The sequence below is a fragment of the Acinonyx jubatus genome, chromosome C1 (assembly GCF_027475565.1).
Source record: "Acinonyx jubatus isolate Ajub_Pintada_27869175 chromosome C1, VMU_Ajub_asm_v1.0, whole genome shotgun sequence".
NCBI lineage: Eukaryota > Metazoa > Chordata > Mammalia > Carnivora > Felidae > Acinonyx > Acinonyx jubatus.
This window is the reverse complement of record NC_069381.1, coordinates 104,966,925-104,980,942: the sequence shown is the minus strand read 5'-3', so window position 1 is coordinate 104,980,942 and position 14,018 is coordinate 104,966,925. Positions and strand designations below refer to the sequence as shown.

Genomic DNA, 14,018 nt, shown 5'->3' with positions numbered 1-14,018 from the left:
ACTAATTAGAAACAACCACCCACAGTGTTACACTCTTTAAAAGACAAAGATCTTATAGCCACTGCCCCCAACACCCAGAATTCCCTGTCCCACTACCTACTCCTATGCTCTCTGATTCCTTCGCCCTGTGTGTTCTACCCCGTGGATGAACTATCCCAGAGCAGCTTTCCTGGCTGCTGCTTGGTCCTTATCTACAAAGCTTGAGCATTCCAAGTGTTGAAGGTCTTAAATCAGCAGGTGCTCTGAGGCACAGAGCTGGGACAAATCCACTGTTGCAATACTGCCAGACTTTACAGCAGAGAAGGGGAACTCCATGCAAAGTTATCAAGGAAATAGTATGCTGGGGACCAAAGAGCAGGTGTCTCTGGCTCACGCATGTAGGGCAAAAAGAGAGTATTGGGAACTGTAGCAGGAAAAGCAAGCTGGAGGCAAGCTCTAATGGGCATAAATGGAGTTGAAGTAAGCAGAAAAGAAAACCCAGTGAAGCACATTGATAAAGATGAATCAAAGGAAGGAGAGAAGCAGAAGAAAGTGGTGTCCCAGAACCAAAAAGAATTCCAGTAAGTAATGGGCATGAACATAAAACGTAGTTAATAAAGTTATAGTAAATAAAATGGTAGGGTATTGGTAGAAGAGTACATAATGCAGATCAATATAACTGAATAAACAGTCCAGAATCAGGTCCTAATATTTTATAACTGAAATGTGGAATATCAGCTACAAAGTCAATATATGTAAAGCAATTAGAAGAGTGTCTGGTCCAGCGGCACCTGGGTGGCTCAGTCAGTTAAGCATCTGACTCTTGGTTTCAGCTCAGGTCACAATCTCATGGTTCATGAGTTCAAGCCCAGTATCAGGCTCCATGCTTGGCAGTGCAGAGCCTGCTTGTGATTCTCTCTCTCTCTCTCTCTCTCTCTCTCTCTCTCTCTCTCTCTCTCCTTCTCACCCACACACGTGCACGTGCAGGTGTGTGCTCTCTCTCAAAATAAATAAATAAACTTTAAAAAAAGAAACCCGAGAGAAAAGTGTCCAGTACATAGTAATCAATGAGCATATGTTAGTGGCTATTCTTATTTACCACTTGTTGTTATGGTGGTTGTAATTATTATTAAAAATCAGTGTGGAAAAGAAAGATCCCTTCAAGACGTAGGGTGGTAAAGAGAAGAATAGACAGGAGGAGAGAAGCAGCAAAGAAGGCAATTAAACCGTATGCTGGAAACTAAATAAAAATTTACCAGATGAATAATATCTATAAGCCAAGGGGAAGGAGACTGTGAGACAGTCAGTACCAGAGAGAGGGATTCACTGCTGGCCCAAGGACTGAGAAGAAGTGACAAAATGGAATCAAAAGCACATACAGAGAAATCAGTCTTGAAAAGGAACAGGGCACCTCACACTTCTGAGGCAAAAAGGAGATAAAAAATAAGTGAAGACATAACTATGTCAATGTTCTAAAAAGGGGTCCTAGGATGAGCTGCATCAGAATTGGCTGAGGAAAATTCTTGGATTCCACCCCACACCCAGGGCATCAAAACTTCTAGCCGATGAGGCCCAGCAAACTGCATTTGAATGGTCTGTGATCTACTGCTTTCCTTTCAGAAGAGTGGAATTTAGAATTCATATCCATTGGCCCCTATGGAGAAAGAAAACCAACTCCTTAACCAGCCACAGTTATGACTAAGCCGACCAGGTCCCTCAGATGGAGAGGAAAAAAGGTCTTTACACCCTGAGATAAGCTAAAAATAAGGAAGAATATTCTACCTAGAATTAGTCTCTCAAAATCAATGAAGCCTGGAGCCCTTTCCTGTAAAGTTCTAACTCCCTAACATAAAAAAACTTCTTGATGTCTGCAATGCTAACATCTACAAGCATGAAAATCCTGTGGGGAAACCACTCTTTTTCCACATAAACACACTAAATGTAGCCTTGGTGATTTGTGATTTTTTTTCCTTTCAATGTCTGCAGTGTCATTTATTCAAGGAAACAGTCTTCTCCAGACTGGACTCCTAATGTTTATTCAATTACTCCACCACCTTAACATAGGAAGAGGTGAAGTGATCTAAAAGGAAGATGGGGGAGGGAGGGAGACTTGAAAAAAGCAGAAACAGTGTGAAATACCTGTTGAGGGTCTGACAAAGGGCACCAACCAGGAACCAGAAAACAGACTGCTGGGCAGTTTTCAGAGCTTAGATAAGGCTGCACATCACAAATGTGCAGCAGCAGCTAACACACCATAGTATATGATACCTGCTGACACTCAATAGCCTGGCAGGAGCAGCAGAGAAAATGGAGTTAGGTTAACTGCAGGTTTGGAACTGGCAGGGCAGAGAGATCCTGGGAAGATGGCGGCATAGGAGGACGCTGGGCTCACCATGCCTCATGCTGATCACTTAGATTCCACCTACACCTGCCTAAATAACCCAGAAAACCGCCAGAAGACGATTCTAGCAGAACGGAGTCTCCGGAGCCAAGCGCAGACGAGAGGCCCACAGAAGAGGGGCCCCTCCCTAAGCGGATCTCTGGAGGAAAAGCAAGCTGAGCCTGCCCCTCCCACCCCCATGCACCTTGCCGATCCACCCCAGCTAATATGCCAGATCCCCAGCACCACAAGCCTGGCAGTGTGCAAGTAGCCCAGACGGGCCACGCCACCCCACAGTGAATCCCGCCCCTAGGAGAGGGGAAGAGAAGGCACACACCAGTCTGACTGTGGCCCCAGCGGTGGGCTGGGGGCAGACATCAGGTCTGACTGCCGCCACGCCCACCAACGCAAGTTATTCAAGACAGCACAGGGGAAGTGCCCCGCAGTCCCACACCACTCCAGGGACTATCCAAAATGACTAAACGGAAGAATTCCCCTCAGAAAAACGTCCAGGAAATAACAACAGCTAACGAACTGATCAAAAATGATTTAAACAATATAGCAGAAAGTGAATTTAGAATAATAGTCATAAAATTAATCCCTGGGCTTGGAACTGGCAGGGCAGGTGCAAGGGAAAGTGAAGGCTCTAACCACGGACACTTCATGATCCCTAGTGAGGGTTACAGGTATGGGAGGAAAGGAAAGAGCTGTACAGGACCTCTCCTCAGCCCAAACTGCATGTGTGTGACGAGAGGGATAAAGTTACAGCCAAATTTTCCTCTACATTCCAATTACTGTAGTAAAGATGGGCTTGCTAGTAGCCCCAACTTTTTGGGTAAAAGTAAATAACAATATGGAATATACTAGAAGCCATGTATCAGTGTGAGGTCACGTATCCCTTTTTTTACCTCACAACTCTTTGGAGCAGAGATCCTTAAATCAAGGTTTGCAAACTGAGATTTTTATAAATTATCATGAGGCCAAGGACACACAGTCTGCCTGTGATGGAGTTCAGGTCTGAATTCAAGTGTGACTGACCGCAAAACTCACTCTCAATCCATCCACTAGCCCACACTGACCCCACCAGGACTAGAGAGGCTCCACTTTGTAGAGTGAAGGAAATCAGGATCATCAAAGGGAAACCAGAGTTCTGGTAGAACAAGGGGTTGCAGGGAGTATTCTAAGAAAGAATTAAGAATATAGGGGTATTTTCTGGCAACAAGACTAAAGAAAATGAGAGAAGTATAATGTGGGAAAATTAGCAGCAAGAATAAAGTAACAGGCAATAAGCAGCTGGTAATAACAAATTGATAGCTGTTAATAACAAACGTGTATCAGACTGCTGGCTGAAGGAGTGTGTGCATGAGGAGGTGGGGGTGGAAGGAATTTAGAGGAAGAAAATGAGCTCAGCCCACTCACTACTGTTATCTGAGACATCTCTCAAAGGGCCCTCTCTAGATAAGGAGGGTCGTCGGGGCACCTGGGCGGCGCAGTCGGTTAAGCGTCCGACTTCAGCCAGGTCACAATCTCGCGGTCCGTGAGTTCGAGCCCCACATCGGGCTCTGGGCTGATGGCTCAGAGCCTGGAGCCTGTTTCCGATTCTGTGTCTCCCTCTCTCTCTGCCCCTCGCCCGTTCATGCTCTGTCTCTCTCTGTCCCAAGAATAAATAAACGTTGAAAAAAAAATTTTTTAATAAAAAAAAAAATAGATAAGGAGGGTCGTCATGCCTGGCAGGAGGGGGCCACTCTTACTGCACCCTTAATCCAATCCTTTCCTTCTACCCACTTTGGGGAGTGGCCTGGGTGACTTGTCTGCTCCTCTTTGGGATGTTTTCCCATTGCCAAGAACAATCCCAATGCACTATAACATGACAGAGGCCCACAGTCTCAAAAGTGTGATTAGGGATCCAGGCTAGATATAAAATAAAAACTTAAAAAATAGAGATGGGATAAAGAACAGGTGTATTTAAAAAGTGCATACCCTCCCAACCAATAGCTGTACTCCTGCTGTTATACCTTAAAGGAATATCCAACATTTATGTAAAACTTACTGTATGCTAAAAGCCACTATATATAATCCTCTTGATAACCCTTACTATATAACCCATGAGAGAAAGAATTCCATATTCCCAATTTACTGATGAGCACAGAGATTAAGTAGTTTGCTACAGTCACAATAGCTAGCACATTTTTATTTATTTATCTTGAGAGAGAAAGAGAGAGAGAAAGTACATGAGTGCAGGAGAGGCAGAAGACAGGAAGAAAGAGAGAGAATCCCAAGCAGACTCTGTGCTGTCAGCACAGAGCCCAATGTGGGGCTTGAACTCCTGAACCTCAAGATCATGACCTGAGCCAAAAACAAGAGTCGTACACTTAACCAGCTGAGGATCCAGGTGCTGAGAATCTACAAAAGCTAACATCTAAACCACAACAGTGTGACTCTATAAAGTTTTTGTTCTTTTTCTTTAATGTTTATTTATTTATTTTGAGAGAGAGAGAGAGAGAGAGGGAGAATCCCAAGCAGGCTCCATGCTGTCAGTGCAGAGCCCAACATGGGGCTTAAACCCACGAACTGTGAGATCATGACCTGAGCCAAAATCAAGAGTCATATGCTTAACTGAGCCACCCAGGCACCCCTCTAAAGTTTTTGTTCTTAACTCATGGCACCAAAGATGGCTATGTGATCTGTCCCCTGTCCAGAGGTGCCCAGAGGGAGCAAGTCCAAGAAACTCAATCCATACACCCTTAACAATCCATGCATCCTGAACAGAAAGCTACACCCACCCAAGAACTCTTCTCTTCACTCAGACCCTTCCGTTTGCCAAGCTGTATGCTCAGAGGACTAGGTCCATGCAAAGAGGAAGCCTTTCAGATGCACATAGAGGTCCCATACAGCCACAGCGCCGCACTGACTGTCCTGTGCAGGAAGCTATTTACAAGGGTGTTAATGCAGCACTCTTTGTGCTGATGAAGTTGGAAAATGGACAAATAAATCGCACTCTATTCTTACACTGGGATGCTATGGAACACTCAGAAGTAATGGACTACTTGTTACGTATCTGTAGATTTTTCAAAAACATAACATTGAGTGAAAATCAAGTTGCAACTTATGTACAGGAACAAAAAACAATATTACATTTTATACATATACACACACATTCACTCAATTCATGAGATGGTTGTTTCTGAGGAGGAGGGCAGATTAGAAGCTGGGAGGAGGGGTGCCTGAGTGGTTTAGTCAGTGGGCGTCCGACTTCGGCTCAGGTCATGATCTTGCGGTCCGTGGGTTCGAGCCCCGCATTGGGCTCTGTGCTGACAGCTCAGAGCCTGGAGCCTGTTTCGGATTCTGTGTCTCCCTCTTTCTCTGACCCTCCTCTGTTCATGTGCTCTCTCTGTCTCAAAAATAAATAAATGTTTAAAAAAAAAAAAAGAAGCTGGGAGGAGATCCCCAGGAAAGACTTAAATGTACCTTTATTGTTTTATTCATTCGATTAAGACTTGAAGCAAATATGACATAATGCTTATTAGTATCAATTCTAGGAGGCAAGTATGCAATTGCTCAAAATAAAAATACAGACCACTTTTTAAGAACAGGCTTAGTGGGAACCTGGGAGTCACAGCTAGAAAGCTGTGCTGTGAGTGGCACGTGGGTGGCACAGTCAGTTAAGCCTCGGACTCAATTTCAGCTCAGGTCACAATCTCACAGTTTGTGAGAATTGAGCCCCACATTGGGCTCTGTGCTGACAGCGCAGGGCCTGCTTGGGATTGTCTCTCTCTGCTCCTCCCGCGTTTGTGTGTGTGTGTGTGTGTGTGTGTGTGTGTGTGTGTGTGTGTGCGCGCGCGCATATGCGTGCTCTCTCTCACAACAAATAAATACATGTTTTTAAAAAAGAAAGCTGTGCTTTGAGATCAATAATTGGAACTTCATGGTTCATGGCTTCAGAGATGGAACGATTATGGGTGGTGACAAGGTCTGAGGTGTGGCCATTTCAATGGGTGGCTGAAGCTGAGTGGAGGTGGGAATCGATGGGGTATAAGAAACAAAGGATTCAGATGTGTCACCAATGTGGAAGTTTTCCAGAATGATGACAAAAGTCAGGGAGGCAAGAGAGAGGTGCCAACATTCTCATTGAATATGGTTATAGGGCAAGAAGATTACTTGAGCCAAAAATGAGGATGGTAAGAGGGCGGAGTGTATGTGTATGAGTGGAGGTGTGGCTGTTGAAAGAAGCCACACAAGGAGCAGAAAGCCCAGGCCACGCACAGCGGAGAGAGAGGGGTACACCCACGGGAACAGCTGGACAGCAGGGTCATTCAGGAAAAGCCCGGTTTCAGTCAGGTGAGGAGATAGTTACCTCACAAATCCCACTGAAATTCTAAGGGTATAATTCCATGATCCAAAACTCTAGCTTCAGTTAAAGAGGAGTGGTGGGTCCTACCAGCAACCAATAAGCAGAGAACTGGAGACGTGGTGTGTTAGACATGAAGCTGCCGAGCACACCAAGGAGGAGGGGACGCTGAAGGAAATCATCACAAAGTCGAAGCCCAGACGCTCAGTCAGGAAACGGGGTCAATGCTGAGTGACTGAAAGGACCTGAGGGAGCAGGCAGAGAGATCCCAGAACACTGCAGGTAAAGAGCTGACAGACTGGGAAACGACCATGACCCTGAAAATCGCTCTGGGGAAGTGTCAAGGAACGAATGGAGACAGGCCACCTAAGAAGAAACGTGTGATTTAGAGTCCAGAATGGACACATACAACAGCGGAAAATCAATATGCGAGACTTAAATCCTCCTGGAGACAGAATTGGAAAAGTGACTGGACCAGGGTGGTGAAGAGGAAGACAGGCAAGAACACTGTTCTTGCGACAGGGGTCGCTAGACTTCCACAAATGCCCTCTCAGGCCACTTTTAGGCTAAGGCAAACTTGGGAGGCTGAGTTTCTCCAATACTTATGCCAAGACATGCCTTCATAGCACCAGAGTGCCTCCCTATAGGGCACAAAGTTCCCGTGGAGACACTAAGACAGGGAGGCCCATGTCCTCTCAGCTCTGGCGTGCCCACACCTGCAAAGTGGACTGTTCATTGATATTGGAAACATTCACTTACAGAGAATGTGCTATAAATACGGCCAGCCATGCTGATCAAGGCCTTATTCAGAAAATACATCAATCCCTCTCTGACACACAAAAAATCACCATCCCTCACACTCAGTCTGGGCAAAGGAAGAGCTAAGTCTCACACACTATATCCTACTCTTTATTTCTTCTCCAAACTCCCCTCCATTTTGTTCAGGTGATCTTTTTTCTATTCTAGACAGAAGCAAGATAGAAAAAAACACAGGTTCTGTCCCATACCATCGTCTCACACCTGCTAGCTGCCTTTGGCATTTAGAAGGGAAGAATGAACATCTGCACCCACTGGCCCCTTGGTTTGGACTGACAGCCCCAGGGGACACCTGTGGGAAGCCCAGAAGGTCCAGGAAAGACTTCGTCAATACCGCACAGATCTGCCACCATTGCCTCCGTAGCTCTAAAATGTTTCACTTCCCAGTATCTCAAAATTCAGTAAAAGAAAAATCACTCTAAAGTATAAAATAATTGATTATCAAACCCACTGTTGCTCTGTTTGTCAGAGGGAGGTGGTGAGAATACTAAGTGCCTGAAATGGTGGGGCACAGGGGGAGAAAGGCACTTTTTATAGGTAAAAAAAGTTTGGTAAATTCTGGTTTATATACACAATGGAATACTACTTGGCAATGAGAAAGAATGAAATATGGCCTTTTGTAGCAACATGGATGGAACTGGAAAGTGTTATGCTAAGTGAAATAAGTCACACAGAGAAAAACAGATACCATATGTTTTCACTCTTATGTGGATCCTGAGAAACTTAACAGAAGACCATGGGGGAGGGGAAGGGAAAAAAAAGTTAGAGAGGGAAGGAACCAAACCTAAGAGACTCATAAAAACTGAGAATAAACTGAGGGTTGATGGGGGGTGGGAGGGAGGGGAAAGTCGGTGATGGGCATTGAGGAGGGCACCTGTTGGGATGAGTACTGGGTGTTGTATGGAAACCAATTTGACAATAAATTTCATATTAAAAAAATAATAATATAAAATAAAATTTTGTATTTCCAAAAAAAAAAAAAGTTTGGTAAAATCTCAAAACCCTCTGGTCCTACCTCTGCACCACCAGGGCTCCTGGAATGAAACTTCCGGTTGTGTTGACTGAGCAGAGACAGAGTCACAGTGAGGAAGGAGGGGATAAGAGTGTAAAGGAGGGCTTGGGCAAGCACCAACCACCACGGTCATCATCGGCCTGGCTTCAGACACGGCTGCCTTCTCCCCCTACAAAGCAAAACCAGAGGAGAAGCAGAGTTCTTTTAGATTTCTGTGCAGCTCCGCACATAGAGAGCTGAGTGGTGGCACATCCTTCATTGTGTCAGGGAGTTCATGTGCACATTCTATCTGAAACAATCACATCCAGACCTGGTACCTCTCTCTATGGCCACCACCTCTCCTGCAGAAACTCCATCCTCAACAAATCCCAACCTCCCTTCACTACATCCTTGGTCACATTTTGCAAAGGTCATTCCCTGAGGAAATGTGGCTGCCTGTTTCAGATCAACAGTTCAAAATAGCAATAGAACATAAGTTATCTCAATGGTCTATTGAATAATAATAGTTCATAGTACCTATATCTTGTTGATCATTTACTACACGCTAGCACTGCTCTAAGAAATTTGTCACAATAATTCTGTGAGATATTATTCTTACCTGTATTTTGCAGATCAGAAAACAGAGCCAGAGAGAGCTTAAGCCCCTTTCCCAAAGACACACAGCTAGTAAGCAGCAGAACCAAGATCTGAGCCCGGCAATCTAACATGATTATTAACAACTAATACTATTATTAATACTATTATTAACCACTATGTAATTCTGCCCCTTGGAAAAGATCAGCATAGTTAATATCATAGTTAGAAATATGTAATTTGCAATTTGCCAGCAGCCCTGCTTCCCAATCATTTCTAACTCCTTTTCCCTTGATGTTTACATTCGATGTTTTCACTCTTCACATCTAAAACCCAACAGGGTACGTTGTGTTATCTTGTCATAACAGAGTATAAAACAAGGCCTCAGCAGGAGTACAGCCCATGTAAACTTCAGGAGCAGTTTCTGTGTTCATGTCCACATCAAGGTTGACTCCAAGATCTCTACTGTGCAGGCCAGCCAGATGGTGTTAGCACTAACAGAAGTCAAGTAGCCAGAAGGTAAAGCACAGTTAGAGAAACAGATATTTAGTTTACACTGTTCATTCAGTCAACAAATATTTCAAGAGCCTTTAGTAGCTACTGTGTTGCATTCTAGATACAACAGAGAACCAGACGGAGTCCTTGCCATTTGGCAGCAATTTTAGGACACTCTAGAGGAAACTGAGAATAAACAAGCAAACAGAAACAAAAAGGATACCATGGGGGCACCTGGGTGGCTCAGTCATTTAAGCTGCTGACTCTTGATTTCGGCTCAAATCATGATCTCATGGTTTGTAAATTTGAGCCCCGTATCGGGCTTTGTGCTCACAGTGCAGAGCCTGCTTCAGATCCTCTGTCTCTCTCTTCCTGCCCCTCTCAAAAATAAATAAACGTTAAAAAAAATTTTTTTAATAAAAAAAAAAAAAGAAACAGGACACTATGACAAAATAACCAAGGGAATCTCTTTTATATGGAGCATTCAGGAATGTAGTAAATTTGAGATGCTCAAAGATAGGCAGGTGGATATACAGGTCCTAATGACATGTTGTCCTTAATGTCTTTCCGCCAGCTTCCCAGGAGCTTTATTTAAGAACAGTTTAAGATTCTGTAATGCAAACTTCTTGACCTGGTGTTCCAGGCCCTGCTCCAACCCTGCCCTGCCTATCTACAAGCTTCCCACAGCACTCCAAAACACACCCTCTCTGTTCTACTCAGGCTAATCTCGCATTATCCCACAACACCCCACGTTCACCCCCACACTGTTCTCTCCCCTACACCTATTAATTCTACCCATCCTTCAACACCAGGCTTCCTCATTCTTATCCACTGCAAGCTTACCAAGCTCGTCTCCCCTCTAAACTACTAGCTGTCAACTACCTAAATACAGCTTTCTGTCCTTCTCTGCTGCTTCACAGGCACCATAACCCAGGACTTTAACACCAGGTACCACAATCTCCTCTCAGTAAATGTGGCCAGGAAGGCGACTCAGTACATGTCCTGAGTTCTCAGGGCCAGAGGCTGAGAGAGGTGACTGGCACAAAAAGGCAGCCAAAGGAGACCAAGCAGAATGCCCAAGGAGCACAGTTTCCAAGGAGGAAGACACAGAGTGTCCAATCAAGTGGAGAGATCTCAACAATTGTGAATATAGGTGACAGAGACGGTTCTAAGGGAAATGAAGAATGGATCCAGGTGGGGCATCTAACCAAAGCCTAGGAGACAAGGCATAAGCCTTGTCTCATAGATGGGTCCGACACAGAGTAGAAGGAGTGACCTGGGGATACACAGGGGCACCGTGTACCAACTGGCAGCAAAACAAATCTAGGGAGAGTCCAGAAACCTAGAAACTAACGATGAGTGACCAAGTTTGAGGACTGATTCAACTCCAAGCTGTAGGTAGAGATCATCAGTGGACTTGTTTAGGGGAAGTAGGGAAAGTAGATCAAAGAAATGAAGACCCAAATGTTTACGGATAGATTATTGGTCCCTTAGGTGCAGGGGCTATGCTCATTTCTTGCCTCCACAGCACTCAGCAAAAGAAATATTTACTCGTTACGTTAAAAAAAAAAAAAAGACCACGGGCAGTGTTAGTATTACCCAACAGGGGAAATACACCAGCTCACCTGAGTCACTCTTAAGCAGGCTGTGTAGTGGCAGCTTTACAAGAAGGTGCCATCACCTGGCAAACACAGAGTGGTAACATGATCCAGTACGTGAACATGGGGCTAGGAATGAGGTGGTAAAGCTATGCCAACTTTGCCGGTAACCTCCCATAAGACCTTAAACAAGTCCTTTCACTTCTCTGAGCCTCAGTTACGTCATCTATAAAAGGGTACCTAATGTAACTGCTGCAAATTTTTCATAGTCTCTAGAACACTCTTTCCCCAGCTCTTGCTTGGCTAATTTCATTTCTTTTGAAACTTTGCTCAAATTTTGCTTTCCTAATGAGGCCTATTAGCCATCCTCTGAACTGCCCACCCCAACCCCCATATCCCCACACACTCAGGTTTATACTTTTCTTTTTCACAATGCTTCTAACAAACTATATAATTTATTTACTCATTATCCTTATTGCTGCTGGCTAGAATGTAAGCTCTGTGAGGGCAAGGACCTTTGTTCTAATTCACTGATGCACATCAAGTCTCTGAATAGCATTTGGAACAGAGTAGGCATTCAATAAATATCTGCTGAATGACTATATGAATGAATCTAATAAAGGCCAAAACCTTGTGAAAGAAAAAGACCAGAATAATAAATCATTTATATTCTCCCTGAAGCCAGGGGCTCCTACCCATACCTTCATTCAACCCTATACCCCCACCCCCACATCCTGTACCAGAGTGTGAGGCAGATGTTAGGACCTAAAAGTGCAAATACACCCATGGTGCTCTGGGGCCACCTGCTGGCAACTCTATTTATTGGTAAATGGAATTGCCGGGAATCTCTCCCTTCAGTAGTGAGGACTGCCACACTACACATAAATGGGAGGAAGAATAGAGTGGAAGTCAAGGAGTTTCCCAAAGCTCCTGAAAGAGAATTAAAATCGTCTCTGAACATGTAACAGTGTTTCCTAGAACTCCTTTTCCACCTACAGTAATAACAGTAACACCATGTACTTCTGGCATTATTTCATTAATCAATCTTTTGATGCTGGCATGGTTGTCACCATTCTATACATAAAGAAAGTTTCCTTTCAAAATAAATGTTTTCAAGAGGCGCCCAGCTGCCTCAGTCCACACATAGAGCCTGGGACTCTTGACCTCAGGGTTGTGAGCTCAAGCCCCACACTGGATGTGGAGCCTATTTAAAACAAATAAATTTAAAAATAAAAATAAACATAAACAGGAGCGCCTGGGTGGTACAGTCAGTTAGGCATCTGACCTCCACCCAGGTCATGATCTCACGGTTTGTGGGTTCTAGCCCCATATACAGAGCCTGGAGACTGCTTTGATCCTGTGTCTCCCTCTCTCTCTCCCTCTGCCCCTCTCTGCTTGCACGCTCTCTCAAAAATAAACAACTAAAAAAATAAAAATAAACAAATAGGGGCACCTAACTCTTGATTTCTGCTCGTCATGGTCCCAGGGTCATAGGATCGAGCCAAGAGTCTGTGGAGCCTGCTTGGGATTCTCTCTCTCTCTTCATCTGCCCCTGCCCTTCTGGCACACTGGCTCATTCTGTCTAGAAAAAGAACATAAATAAAAATAAAGTCATTTTTTTAAAATAAACAAATACTTCCAACTAAGTAAATCAGCGAAGCCATTCACATTAGAATATTCATAGGTGACATCAGGACAAGGTGCGCACAGGAGGCTTTGGGAGTGTTCGCGCACACGCGCTGGACAGCGTGACAGCACCACGGAGCACCCACGAAATGTGAGGGTCCTCAGCAACCTGATGGTGCTCCCCAAGCCGGCCGGGGATCTCCACTTGGTTCTGAGCAGCTAAGAACCCGAGGCCGCTGCCCCGAGACCGCCTCCCGGGCCCCTGCGCTCCCACCGCCCTTCCCGACTGAGGGGGCGGAAGACAGACCGCTCTTGCCCGGAAGCACAGCCCTCGACCCCCCGCGCGCCCCGGCCAGGACCCGCGACCGGCCGGCTCCAGGCGCCACCCCCACGCACCTCCCGGAGGGCCCTCGTGCAGCCCCGCCCTTACCTCCGCGGGCAGGGACTCGGCTCGCGCCCCGGCAGCACCCCCCCCCCGCCCCGCCCCGCCACCGCGGGTGACGCCCCCGCCTTTCCAAGCCCTGCCGCGCGCCTCCGCTTGCGGTCGAGCACCTGGGGCCTCTGGGAAGGCGGGCGCTGACGCCTCCTGGTGGCCGGTGGGAGCCTCGGCGCCTTCCCTGCAGCCCTGGCTGGTATGCTCCTTCCCAAAAGACGTGTGCAAAATGGGGGGCTTGTAGGTGCTACGTGCACTTTTAATAGTGTTTGAGTTATTCTTACCCGTGCTAGAAAAAACTGCAACTAGTGAAACTAACACCATTTGTCTCAAATAGAATTTTAGTATAAGGCTAAGATGTGTGTATGTGTATGTGTGTGTGTGTTTACAAAATCTGATTTTATTTTTATGATCTTAGAGATGAAATAATCCAGGCATAAATAAAGGGGTACGTGCTACCTCTGGCAATGGAACCGTCCTGCTTAGTAGCTTTATTTTTTTAAGTGTTTTTTTAATTCATTAGTTAACAATGTTATATTAGCTTCAGGTGTAAATTAGTGATTCCACATTTCCATACATCACCCAGTGCTCATCACAAGTGCACTCCTTAATCCTCATCACCTAGTTCCCCCATCCCTCCACCCCCTCCCCATCCCCTCTGGTAACCATCACTTTGTTCTCTATTAAGTCTGTTTCTTGCTTTGTCTCTCTCTTATTTTTTTTCCCCTTACTTGTTTGTTTCTTAAATTCCACATGAG

General features: G+C 45.3%; 1 long non-coding RNA gene across 4 annotated transcripts in view; it reads right to left on the bottom strand.

The window, feature by feature from the left end:
• Positions 1-13,332, bottom strand: part of LOC113598291 (uncharacterized) — a 107,189-nt gene extending 93,857 nt beyond the window's left edge. For 2 of the 4 annotated variants that reach the window (XR_008295250.1, XR_003418964.2), the window contains exons 1-3: positions 13,258-13,332; positions 12,655-12,783; positions 8,539-8,704 (exon numbers count right to left, since the gene is read on the bottom strand). This is a non-coding gene — a long non-coding RNA (uncharacterized LOC113598291). The remainder of the gene's footprint in view (positions 1-8,538; positions 8,705-12,654; positions 12,784-13,257) is intronic. The other 2 variants (XR_008295249.1, XR_008295251.1) reach the window with 1 other exon arrangement.
• Between the last annotated feature and the right edge of the window lie 686 nt (positions 13,333-14,018).